The sequence below is a fragment of the Urocitellus parryii genome, chromosome 5 (assembly GCF_045843805.1).
Source record: "Urocitellus parryii isolate mUroPar1 chromosome 5, mUroPar1.hap1, whole genome shotgun sequence".
In the NCBI taxonomy this organism is placed as follows: Eukaryota; Metazoa; Chordata; class Mammalia; order Rodentia; family Sciuridae; genus Urocitellus; species Urocitellus parryii.
Window position 1 is genome coordinate 159,550,777 of NC_135535.1, and position 13,485 is coordinate 159,564,261.

Below are 13,485 nucleotides of genomic sequence, written 5' to 3' on the forward strand. Positions count from 1 at the left end.
CAGCACTAATAAAATATGGATCACAAGAGCCAGCATTTATGAGCAAGCCCATGTGCCGGGTGTCATGCTGAGGACACTCCATGAAAGCCTCACAACTGTAAGAGGCAGACGCTACTATGAACTCACATTTTATAGGTGAACCTGTGGTTTGGAAGGCACTCAGCAAGTTCAAAGGGTTCTGAACAGACTGCCCTCAATACACACTGTGGCGTCTGAGAGAGCAGCAGGAGCAGAAAGGTCTTTTTTGCCTTCCACTGTTCTTCTCCCCTCTTTGGAGAGATGCCCTTTCCAGACCAGGATAAAAGAACATCCTTATCTGTGAAGGACTCAGATACAGATACAAAGAAGGATCTGAACAAATAGGCCTTGCTGGTGTTGGGGCTCAGAAGATGATACTGATATTTTGTCAAAACCTAGCTTCCTTTCTTAGCTCCAGTTCCTGTTGTGGAATATTACTGAGCACTTGATGTTCAAGTTTTGGAGCTTTGGCATGTTGAGCACTTTGAGCTGAAGGAGACTGGAAGGGCTTTCTTAGAAGCTGCCTTAGAATCAAGGCCTCTCTGACCATCACTTGTTTCTCCTTTGGAAGCTCTGGGAGGGGCTCTCAGATGTTCTCTTCTCTGTCTGAAGGAAATTCTTCCCTAGGAATCCCATCCTATCACATGAGAGAATAGACCAGAAGTGGATGGACACACACACACACACATAAATACAGATATATAGATATATACTTTTCTTCATCAACTCTAAGTATAAAAATATATAAGTTCACCTGTTTCTTTAGGTTTTCATTTCTAAACTCTTCGTGGCATGTAAAACTAGGGCTGAATGATTTATTCTTATTAATCTGTCTTTAGTTACAGGGTTTTCAGCCTTGAACCTAGTGATGGGAGAGAAAAGAAACCTTTCCTTTCCTCCAAAGTAGGGTAGAAAATTGAGATTGACCCCAGACAGAATAACTCTAGAATCTGAGCCCTCTGACCCCGTACTCTACTACCCTCACCACGGCAGCTTTAAAACATGACCCCATTGAACCACAGAGAGGAAGACTAACACCAGACAACTCCCAAAGACTGACAGAAATACATTCTTTGGCTTTCACTGCCACCTCTTTCCTGGACCTTGTTTAAGAGTCAGATGGCTCTAGCTCAGCTGGAAGAATTTTAATTGAATTCTAGATGAAAATAAGCACAAATCAACCTAACGGCTCCATTTAATTAAGTACTTGAATAGGGAAAGAGAAAAACGCTTAAACTACAAGTTTAAAAAAAGAAATTTGGTTGTTCTTTTGAAGTTAAAGTAGTTCATGAAAGGCAAAGTGTTCTATTGTTTAGAAAATAACAGATCTAATAAGAAATTTTAAAATTAAAAAAGAACCTAGTCACGGTATTTAAGTCACACTGAGCTTTTTCTCCTCTCTGTTGTTTTATAACAATTCCCTTGGGGATTTTGAAACCTAAACCACCTTCTTTTGAAAACATTCTCTCTGACACACATGCACAGAACTAACCTACTCCACAGGAACATAACAATGAATAGCAACACAAACCACAAAACAAATATTTGATAAGGAAATAAAAACAGAATTTAAGAGCCAGGCATGGTGGCACATGCCTGCAATCCCAGCAACTCAGGAGGCTGATAGGCAGGAGGATGGCAAGTTCAAAGCCACCTCAGCAACTTAGCAAGACTCTCCGTCCAAAAATAAAAAGGACTGAGGATATAGCTTAGTAACTAACAGAGTGTTCCTGGAGTCAATCCCCAGTACCAAAAAAAAAAAAAAAAAAAAGTGTGTATGTGTGTGTGATATGTATAAATAATTTAAGACTGCCAGTATTTGTGATATCAATTAGTCAATATTAAGCATTGACTTGGATGATTTAAGGAGAAATTTTTTCTTTAATATTTATTTTTTAGTTGTAGTAAGACACAATACCTTTATTTTATTTATTTATTTTTATGTGGTGCTGAGGATCAAACCCAGGGCTTCGCACGTGTTACGTGAGCACTCTACGGTTGAGCCACAACCCTAGCCCTAAGAAGAAAATTTAATACCAAAATCAGTATGACATTTTGAAAATTGCAGAGCCAGACAGCTACTATCCTTTATTGTGTACGCACAGTACCGTTGAAAATTAAGCAAACTTTTCCTATCACCAAGCAAAAAGAGAACTGACATCCACTGAGATGAAACATTTTGTGTCAAAACCAAGGATTCCTTGACAAAGAACTGCAAGATAAACTTCAACCATCCTAGCTGTTCCCTGTTCACATGATCTGAGCCTATCATTTTTAGTTTGCAGATGTTTGTTTCCTAGGGAGAGCGCACAGGAAATTATTGATTTCTGGCAATATAATGGTATACACTGAAAGAAAACAAATGGCAAGATTTAAGGGCTAACTGAGCTCATTTTTCCCTTGCACTCATTTCAAATATCCTACTCCTTCCTCTCATACTGGGTGTCACAAACATCAAAGACCAGAAATAACTCCAAATGCACAGAGGTTGCAAAACTGAGATTGGAAATCCCAGAGGTGGGACAAAAGGTAGAGAGGAACCTCATATCTGTGACCAAGGTAGGATAAAAAACATAAGAAATAGGTAGAGTAAAGCTTAAAGGACAAAAATCATATTATTTTACTTTTTAAGGAACTGAACTAAACCACTAAGCTATATCTCCAGCCCTTATTTTGAGACAGGGTCTCACTAAATTGCCAAGGCTGGCCTCAAACTTGTGATCTTCCTGCCTCAGTCTCCTGAGTAGCTGGAATTACAGGCATCACCTCCATATCCAGCAAAGAAATATAATCTTAAAGTTCTGTAAACCTTTCCAGGCCTGTCACACCCTAAGCTAGTCTCTCTCTGCCTGTCACACACTGCCACATTTCTGGGAAATCTGTAAACCTGAGGTCTGACCAATAAACACCTGAGAGTTACTGTAAATTCACCCACTTATGAAAATTAACCCGTGCACTGTTAATTAGCCCACCAATAAACAGATTAAGAGAGATATGACATTTTAAGAGACCTATAATTTAGGGGACTTTCCAACATTATTTAATGATCAGATAATGGAGACCACATTAGCCTAAGGAACCTGAAAACGACCAGACTGATGTCATCCTCACATACCTTACCATACCTACCCTTCACCAAGTTTCCTTTAAAAGAAGAGCTTAGAAACCCATTGAGGGTGTCTCTCACTCCCAAGATGGCCCAGTCTCCCTTGAAGGTGTACTCCCTGCTTTCCTAAATAAATCTTTGTCTCTACTGACACGTGCTGAAATGTTCTTTCATTGTGTGTATCAAGGACCCCACATGCCCTAAGTCAAGTTCCCCTCTTCTCTGGGAATTCCTCAGGACCCTTTCTCAGAGACATCTCTTCTATGGTGACATGACCTCAAGCTATAAAATCGAATAAAGGCCAATTCCCAATAGCATAATGGAGACTCTGCTGGGGACCCTGGCACATATGGTTCCCAAAATGAAGCTCATTCTCTTTCTTCCATCTTAGAAAATACAGTGCAACAAGGCCTCAGATCCTTTACTTCTGTCTGCAAATGTCTGATGAGTGGCTAAAAGCAGGATTAAAGACTTGGCATTTTTGCCACCATCTTGCATCCATCTCTTTTGCTTCGGTCATCTTGAATTTCAGGGACAAGGTCTGACCCAATAAACACCGTGTGATGAGTGGAAGCTACCACTCCCCAGGCAAGAGTAACTTTCTTATCTAGGAGAAGCACACCCGCCCCCAATCCTGAGATTAATTATGGACCAGACCACATATCATCAAGATCACCTCATTGGCAACTGTGAAAACCCTCCGGCTATGCAAACCCTCCATTCTTGCCCTCATTCCCCTTTTTATAAAACCTCAAAGCTGTTGTGAATCCCTCAAAGACAGGGCAAACAAAAAGCATTCCCTTGTCTTCCCCAAATAGTCACACTGATTAAAGTTCCTTTCATGCTTCTCATCATTTCCTTTTCTGTTTGGTTTTTGGGGTGAGTGGCCAGACTTAAAAACTTGGTAGATCCTCAGAGTCAGCCCTCTAGCCTAGGGCTTTAGTAACAGTAGAGGTCACACTGCTCAAAGATCCATCCTCCTTTTCTGTTACTGTTGAACCCAGGGGCACACTACCACTGAGTTATATTCCCAGACCTTCTTGTTTTTAGTTTTGAGACAGGGTTTCCCCTAAATTGCTGAGGTTGGCCTCAAACTTGCAATCCTCCTGCCTCAGCCTCCCAAATTCCTGGGATTATAGGTGTGTGCCACCATACCCTGCCAAAGATCCCTTCTTTAAGAAAATCTACTTCTGATGCTGGTGGCCTCAGTGAACTATCTGTCGTCCAAACATGACTTAAACTTTGATAAGAGGAAATTCAGACTGGATGCAGTGGTGGACACCTGTAATACCAGCTACTCAGGAGGCTGAGGCAGGAGGATGGCAAGTTCAAGAAGCCTCAGCAACTTAAGAACTTAGACTCTGACTCAAAATTAAAAAATAAAAAATGCTAGAGGTATATACTTAGTGGTAGAAGACTTACCTAGCATGCACAAAGCCATGGAATCAATATCTAGTACCACATACACAAAAGGGGGGGTGTCTATTTTAAAAGTCCCAAATTCAAAATATATGATGGGGCTGCAGGTATAGGCCTTGCGTAGCATGTGCAAGGCCTTAGGTTCAATCAGCACCACAAATTTTGTTTTTAAATACACACACATACACACAAATCCTATTCACTTTATTAGCTATTCTTGTATACTATGTAATATTTGGTATAACTAAAAACAAGTACAAGTGGTTCGTTAATGCAAATATTGAGAAGGATGTACTAAGTCCCACTTCCTAAGAAAGAATGCTTTCTACTGTTTCCATGTCTGCCATTAGACTTCTGAAACCCAAAGTAGCACGAACAGGAACAGTAAGTACAGGCTTAATTTGAAATTTTCCCAGTGTTTTTCTTCCATAATCTGTTTTACCAACTCCTACTTTGCACAATTACCCCATTTACACATAAAAGTAACAGTAATAACACTATTTCATAGTTAATCATAATGCTTAACCACTTGCCTCCCTACCAGGACAGTAAGAGGATGAGTGAAGACAGTCTGACAAGCACTTTGAGCTCTTTGGGAAAGCACTCCCAGGACAAAGTCTTGCTGTGGTTAAATAACACCTTTCATCTAAGGATCTAAAAGTCTTATGAAGCCCAGCTCATTAACCCTTCAAAAAATTGCTCTGATGTAAACCAGAGCAGAGCATTACTACACCCACTCAAAAGATAACAGACAGACAGGCTTGGATCACTAACATTGTGAGATACATTTAAGAGTTCCTGGGACCAGGCCTAGGATACAGGCCAACAGAAAGATGTGACAAGGCAGTACGTGTGTGCCTCTCAAGTGGAATAACAAATCTGTACCAAAAAATGCCACATGGGGAAGAAGTTCCATCCTCAGGCTACACTATGCAATCAGAGAAGAGAAAGTGTTTACTTAGTACAGTAACCAAGAATGAGAAACAAATTATGTAAAAAGCTATAATCACAGTCCTTGGAAGATTCTAACTGAAAAACCACAAAATAAACGATGGTAAATTTCAGAAGCATTCTTCATGAAAAAGGCCTCTAGGTATTAGATGAATAAGACTTTAGATAGTAAACAGAAAGATATGTAAACAGACTACAAATATAATAGATTTTGAAAACATAAGGGTTATTCATGTCATATTACTAATCTCACTTAGAATTAGGATCACAAATAAGTTTTCTTTTTTTTCCATAAGTAAGTTTGATTCAAATTTCTGTTTGTTAAATTTCCCCAAACCTAAAAAATGATGCTAAGTTTCTGCCAAGACATTGGACAATTCAAATTTTCAAGCCTTCCCATAACTTGCATTTTTCTTCTGGTCACATGCAAGAATATTTCTGATGAGAGCAAGCATGGGGGTATGCAGAGGCAAGAAAGAGATGGAAATCCAGCACATGCAGGACAAAAACCTCCTGTCTACTTTAAAAATATGGCTGCATTCATTTGGATCACTTCTAAATATCATCACAAAAGAATAAAATTGAAATAGTGAAACTTCACATCATGTACAACTACAAGAATGGGATCCTGGGAGACCCTCAGGGTTATACAAAATTACATACAAGAGGAAGTGAGGGGAAAGGGAAAAACAATACAAGGGGGAGGAATGAATTTCAGTAGTGGGGGTAGAGAGAGAAGAGGGGAGGGGAGGGGAGGGGAGGGGGAATAGTAGAGGATAGGAAAGGCAGCAGAATACAACAGACATGAGTATATCAATATGTAAATCAATGGAAGTGTAACTGATGTGATTCTGCAAGCTGTATACGGGGTAAAATGGGAGTTCATAACCTACTTGAATCAAAATGTGAAATATGATGTATCAAGAACTACGTAATGTTTTGAACAACCAACAATAAAAAAAAAAAAGGAAGAGCTCACAGAAATATAAACTAACTTTGATTCTGGCAAAAAAAAAAAAAAAAAACCATTGGAAGCATTTTTAAAAATCAAAATACAATACATTTGCAACTACCATGATAAAATAACTCGACTGAAAGTTGTAAGCAAAAATGATTTTCATCATAAATAAATTTAACATCTACTAAACATTAAAAAAAAAAAAAGAATGGGATCCTGGGGCTGGGGTTGTGGCTCAGTAGTAGAGCATTTGCCTGGCATGTGTGAAGCACTGGGTTCCATTCTCAGCACCACATATAAAGAAATAAAATAAAGGTCCATTGACTACTAAAAAAAGAGGGGGATCCTAATTAGAATAAGTTATATTCCACATATGTATAATATGTCAAAATACACTTTACTCTCGTGTGTGTGTGTGTGTGTGTGTATATATATATATATATAAAGAATAAAACTGAGCCTATTAACCCTAAGGTAAGTCATGGCCTTCACATACACATACGCACACCCTTCAGCTGTAAATTTATTTGGGTTGATGGTGCAGCTCAGTGGTAGGGTTTGCCTAACAAGTATGAGGTCCCAGAGTGGATTCTTAACACCATTGACATCAAGAAAGTTAGGAAGGAAAGAGAGAGGGAGAGAAGGAGGGAACAAGGGAGGGGAGGAAGAGAAGGAAGGGGAGAAGAAGGAATAAAAAAAGAGAAATTTTACTGGAAAAGGAGGATAAATAGGTTCTTAGAGTAAACTAGACTTCAGTGCTTTCTGACGAATGACCACAGAGCCACTCTCTTCCCCAATTCCTCTGTCTCTAAAAGGGAGGCGATACACGGATGTTTTATACTTTACAGTAAGAATTACTACAGGATGGAATTCTGAGCTGTGTTAGTCAGCTTTTTGTTGTGTTGTCAATATACCTGAGTGAATCAACGTGGAGGAAAGATTTATTTTGGCTCACAGTTTGTGAGGCTTCAGTCTATGGTCATTGGCCCTGCTGCTCTGGGCCTATGGCAGTGTGTACATCCTGGCAGGAACATGTGGTAGAGGAAATGGTTTACTCCATGGCAGCCAAGAAGCAAAAACAGACAAAGGAAGGGGCTGGGGTCCTAGGACCTCCCCCAAGGGCACACCCTCAATGACCTCATATGTATAATAATGACCTCACTTCCCAACTAGACCCCACCTCCTAAAGGTCCTACTACTCCCAATAGCACCACAGTTGGAGACAAAGCCTTTAACACGTGGGCGTTTGAAGGATGTCATAGATTTAAACTATAGTAAGCTCTATTATTGTTCTTATAACTTCCCGCTCATCATTTCAGAAGCTAAAAAACAGAGTTTTCTTAAAAGAAAAAACGAGATGGTTTGTTTGGAACTCTGACAGCTTATAGTCTCTGCAATCCTAATCTGATCACATAAGGTTGTGATATTTTTAAAGACCAAGGTAGGAACATTTATTTCAGAGAAAAGAAACCACGGCAAGTAGCCGCTATCCTAGAGGCATCTACAAATACAGTCCTAACTCTGCTCAAGATGCTACTTTTAATCTGAAACCTCAACCTGCAGTGATCAATGGTATGAGTCATTAATAAAAGCTACTGATAGCCAATAAAACGATGACATGATGCACTTGTAGAAGACCTAGGGCACCTCAGATCCAAGAAGAAAAGCCAAGGCCAGTCTGTGGGAGGAGTGATTCTTATCATCATCAGTTCTCTCTATAAGGAAAGCAGCAAAAGGCTGCACGTACCTCAGTGGAACAGCTAGCATTTTTCAACCCATTAGCATGCCATTCCAGTTTCACACATGTCCATTAAAACAGTCCCAAAGCGCTTGTATGTCCCCAGAGCCCAAGTCCCCATCTCTACTGACTGACAGGGATGACATTCCTTGCACAGAAGGGGAGCAAAAAATTCCCTCAGCCATTCTGTGCTCTCAAATCACCTGTCTTGGCTGCAGTTGAGCACGAGGAATGTTAATGGTTGGACCTAAGGAGGCAACAAATGGGGCCAGAAATGAAGGATTTAAAACCTCCTTCAAATAATCACTCAGGGTTGCACTTTTGGATGTTTGGCCTGAGCCTCACTGCTGATGTAAGGATTATCAAGTTTAAGACTCTGCTGGTAAGGCCAAATGACCTATTAGAGAGTGAATTAAAACTGCTATATACAAACAGGATGCCAGGCAGTTTTGCTGAGCACCTCAATATTCAAAATGCCAAGGGACTTCCCCACCCTGCAGAGACTTTCAATTTTGAAAAACAGCAAGAAAAAACATGGGGTGGGGGAGGAGCAGAGGAGAGAAGAGGCTGGCACAGCTGGAGCACCTATACGGGCCTCAGCACATGCCACACACACTGCTCTTTTCCACAGAATTGGCTTTAAAAATGGTGCCTGAGAATTCAGCCTGCTGCAAAATTCCTTCTCCAGAAAGCTCTGCCTCAGGCATGGATTCTGTCCTGCTTTACCAGGACAAAACTGCTCCAGCAGCTGTTGGCTGGCAGATTCCTCAACACCTACACCTGTGAGCATGAAGCCTGAGGGCTGCAGGATGTTTCTTTAGATAAGTCTCCCTAATGCTAATTAAAATTTGTCACCACTTTCATTTTCTATTTCCTGTCTGATCATCTTCCCTTAGATGTTCCTCACCAGGGTCCCCCAAACAAATGCAACAGAAGGTAAGTACTTGATCTCTGCAAGAAACAGTTCTTGTACTTATAAGTACAAGTCAGCAGAAGTGAATTCTGGAGGGGGCACAGGAAGCAACAGCAGAGGCGACTTTTTGGTCTGGGGCTTGAGGGAGGTTGAGCACTGAGTGCTGACTATTGTGGCAAGGCAACAAATTTCGAAAAAAAAAAAAGGTGAGAGAGGAGAACACAAGGTCATCAGCCCCAGTACATCCCCACTCCAACTTCTGGAACAGGAGGAGAGCATTCAGGCAAATCAGATAGCCCTAGGCAACATCAAGCAATGAAAAGGGTGTAATACATATAGTAACTGTCCAAAGAATGGCTGGGCTTGGAATGGCTCCTTGCAAGATGGGAGACAGACTGTCACATGTAATCAACTAAGTTATTTTCAACTAAGTCACTCCATTAGACAATAAGACACACAAAAAAACTTCACCTTCTGTCAGAACCATAGGAAACAAGCCTTCAGTACAACACCCTAGCTTTATAGATTGTGACACACACTTAGGTTTCTATAATTCAGTTCAGAGAGCCTCCTTTCCCTCTGCATAAGGTGTGGCTAGATGTCTTATAAGCAAAAGGCTTTGGAAGAGAGAGAGAGGGTTATCATGCCCATGTACGCCACAGGAGTTGGCCACTACAATCTAAGAAACTGGTAATCAATGCTTTAACCTATAACTGAGGTAGTAAGCTTGGAACTGGAGTTCTGGCTGACTTATATTCTGTTTTCTCACTTTTAACTTGTGATAATAATGCTTACATTTGAATAATGATTCTAAAACTTTCTTACTGCTGGGACATGGGGAAAAGGCATCATTTCTTAAGAAGACATCACATCTTTTTCCATCAAAGTCCTCTAAAACTTGGAATAACAGATACTCTTGGCACAAAGCTGCCCAATCAGAAAGAAATATTACTCAGCTTAATAAGAAATGAAATTCTGATACATACTAAAATATGAATGAGCCCTGAAAAACACCATGCTGAATGAAATAAGCCAGATACACAAAGACAAATGTATAATTCCACTTAGATGAGATACCTAGAATAGACATGTTCATAGAGACAAAGCAGAACTGTGGTTACCAGGGGCTTGGATAAGAGGGGATGGGAGCTGTTAGATGGGAATGGGTATGGAGTTTTAATTTGGGATGACGACAATTTCTGGAGATGGAGGGTGGTGATGGTTGTACAGCAGTGTGAACACACTTAATGGTTAAAATGGTAAACATTAAGGATATTTTACAATTAAAAAAAATTATAACAGACCTAAGGTGAACCATAACCCAATTTACTGCATCTTCAAATTATACCTAAAATAATGAGTGCATCCCTAGAAATGAACACAGAGAGTACTGCCTGCCATAAGGACAGGTACCCTACTCAAAGAATTCAAAGGAATGAGATCAGAACAACCAAAGATGATTATTTATTCCCCAGCAATGTATCAAGCAATCGTTTAGCATAAATATACTTAGTAGATATTCAATAAATATTACCAAATATTTATATTTCATTTTTATATGAACCAAAAATTATTTTAAGAAAAGTAATGTCAATCTCTTAATTTTGTTGTATTATCATCACCTCTGCCAAACCATGGCCTATTCCTTATTACTATGTTGGTGAGACCCTTCTGAACCTGTCATCATCACCCCCTCTGAGCCAAGACAACTCGTGGAAAATTCCCAATGCCACTGCAAAGAGGAACAGCCAGGGAAATGAATTCACAAGAGAGCAGAGGAGAAACATCATGTGTGAAGAGACAGCAGCAGAGCAGGGAAGGCACATCTTTCCAGAATGAATGTTGGCTTCTGTCAAAAATCAACCAACTGCTCATTTTTCAGATTTATTTTAAAAATGGCTTCACCTCACTGACAGCTGTATCTTTGGGTGCCCTCATTAGTACCTTAAGACTTTACTTTCCAGGCAAAGTAACTCATGAAATAAATTCAGAGGAAAAGTCTTGGTAAAACACTGCTTGGATTTGAATCTTTCTCTCCAACCTACCCCCTAAAATAACCTAAATCAGAAGCTGTGAAACCAAACTGGAGCATTTCAAACTGTACTTTTTCCTTACATAAATCTAAAGCCCTAAAGAATCATCTAATCACCTGCCAGAAATCTTTCATATTTTTTAAAATAAAGTATGCCTCTAGTAGTGGACAAATATAAAAAGGCCCTCATAATTTTCTTCAATCTCCTATTCTTATGAGTTTTGTTTTTTAATCATCAAGAATGGAGGCAGAGCTGGGCATAGTGGGAGCAACTCAAGAGGCTGAGGCAGGAGGATTGCAAGTTCAAAGCCAGGCTCAGCAACTTAGTGAGGCCCTAAGCAACTGAGAGAGACTGTCTCTAAATAAAAAATAAAAAGGGCTGGGGATGTGGTTCAGTGGTTAATCTCCCCTCAGTACCATACCCCAAAAAAAAAAAAAAAAAAAGAATGGAGGTAGAGATGTATTTTATTATTAGTAACAGTACTCATGTTTTGGCAAGATATCATATCTCAATGTCCTCCCCAAAAGGACTTGTTCATGTTTCAACTTATCTAGTGCATGCCACAGAGAAGCATGCAACTATCGGTTATTTTTTGGTAAAAGTACAATTTTTATTAAAAATACTTCTTCTTTTTTTGAGGGGATGGGTCATCGCTATGTTGTTGCCCAGTATGGCTCCCAACTCTGGGATTTAAGTCATGCTCCTGCCTCAATCTCCTGAGAGGTTTGGGACTATGGGTACTTGCCATTGTGTCCGGCACGGATGTATTTTGAAATAAAAGGAAATTAAATGTAAATTTAATCTCATTATTATCCATATCAGCTGGGTCTTGCTATGTGAAGTAATAAAATTACAAAAAAAATTTAATTGAGAAATGAACTTCACTTGTTAATAGAGGATTGTGCACCTGAGCTACAGGTATATTTAATTTAGGACTCTTCTTGAATTGAGTAAACTCATTCTTAAAAAGAAACACAGGCCAGGGCTGGGGTTGGAGCTCAGTGGTAGAGTGCTCACGTCGCATGTGGAAGGCACTGGGTGCGATCCTTAGCACCACATAAAAAATAAAATAATGGCACTGTGTCCATCTACAATTATATATATATATATATATATATATAAAGAAAAGAAACACAGGACAGATGCCATGGAGCATGACTGTAATCCCCACTTAAAAGGTTGAGGCAGGAAGATCACAAGTTTGAGGCTAGCCTGGGCAACTTAAGGAGACTCTTTCTCAAAATAAAGAATAAAAAGGACAACCCTGGGTTCAATCCCCAGCACCACAAAAGAAAACAAATGGCACAAAACAAAACATTTTCCAGGAAATAATCAAGTAAATAGAAATTTAATAATATTGATTGTTGTTAACTAAATATTTAAGACATCATTAGGATATCCTGAGGGTCTATCAAATATGTGCATCAAACTGGTGAGGTGGCACACGCCTCTAATCCCAGCAGCTCAAGAGGCTGAGGCAGGAGGATTGTGAGTTCAAATCTAGTCTCAGCAACTCAGTGAGGCCCTAAGCAACTCTGTGAGACCCTGTCTCTAAATAAAACATTAAAAAGGGCTGAGGAGGTGGCTCAGAGGTTAAGCACCTCTGGGTTCAATCCCTAGTACTAAAAACAAAAAAATAAACTCTAACTTCTAAGACGGGGGTAAGCAAACTTCTTCCACAAAGGACCAGGTGGACACATAGTTCCCATCACAACTGTGCTGAATGATGCATGAACAGATGAGCATGTCTGTGTTCCAAAAAAACTATATGAAATTCAAATAAATAATACCATTTTTTCATGTCATGAAATATTCCTTTGATGTTTTTTCAACCACTGAAAAATGTAAAGATCAGGAGCTGGGGTTGTGGCTCAAAGGTAGAGTACTTCCCTGGCATGTGAGGCACTGGGTTCGGTCCTCAGATCCACATAAAAATAAAATAAAGGTATTGTGTCCACCTACAACTAAAAAAATTAAAAATTTTTAAAAAACGTAAAAATCATTCATGGTTTGAGGGCCATACATGGGTGGAGACCATATTTGGCCTTCAAGCTAATTTGTGTAATCCTGCTCTGAAAGTTTCTGATCTGAAGTGCTGGGCAAAAAACACCCCCTCTGACAAACATAATGTTTCTGCTAATGATGCATAACAGAAAATTCTTTTTCTTCTCCCCTTCCAAAATCTGACTTCTATGGAAAACAGGTGTTTTAGGGTTTTTTGCTTGGTTTTTTTTTGTTGTTTGTTTGTTTGTTTGTTTGTTTTAGTACTAGGGATGGCACCCAGGGGTGCTCTACCCAAATCCTTTTTAAATTTTTATTTGGAATCAGGATTTGCCAAACTACCCACCC

At 39.7% G+C, this 13,485-nt stretch overlaps 1 protein-coding gene across 1 annotated transcript in view; it reads right to left on the reverse strand.

Annotated features, from left to right (window-relative positions):
• The window catches only part of Ascc1 (activating signal cointegrator 1 complex subunit 1), a 95,553-nt gene that overhangs the window by 6,442 nt on the left and 75,626 nt on the right, over positions 1-13,485 (reverse strand). The gene's annotated exons all lie outside the window — the stretch shown is intronic.